We start from the raw sequence: 332 nt of genomic DNA, 5'->3' as shown, positions 1-332 counted from the left end.
TCGCCAACAAAATCCAGAACGGGGCCCTGAGCTGCGAGGAAAAACTCACTCTGGCGAAGAACACGCTGCAAGCGGTGAGTGGGGGGCTTGTGACCCCCTCCCAAATCTTGTGCTTCCTGGGCAGGGGAGCGGCCTGGCCGCGCAGCAGGGCGCTCTGCGCACTCCCACAGCCGGGCAGGAAGCGCTCGGCTGCAGCTGCGGGGGCAGGGAGCAGAATTCTGAGGAGGTTGGGGGTCTGGGGTGGGGAAACGTGAGGGCTGGGAGCTGGAAATGGTTAAACCCCAGCAAGGAATGGGATGAACGTGACTGTCCCTGGGGCTGGCGGGGGAGCA

Source organism: Eurypyga helias, unplaced genomic scaffold (assembly GCF_000690775.1).
Source record: "Eurypyga helias isolate BGI_N326 unplaced genomic scaffold, ASM69077v1 scaffold31587, whole genome shotgun sequence".
In the NCBI taxonomy this organism is placed as follows: Eukaryota; Metazoa; Chordata; class Aves; order Eurypygiformes; family Eurypygidae; genus Eurypyga; species Eurypyga helias.
The sequence above is the reverse complement of the archived record's forward strand: the minus strand, read 5'-3'. Positions refer to the sequence as shown.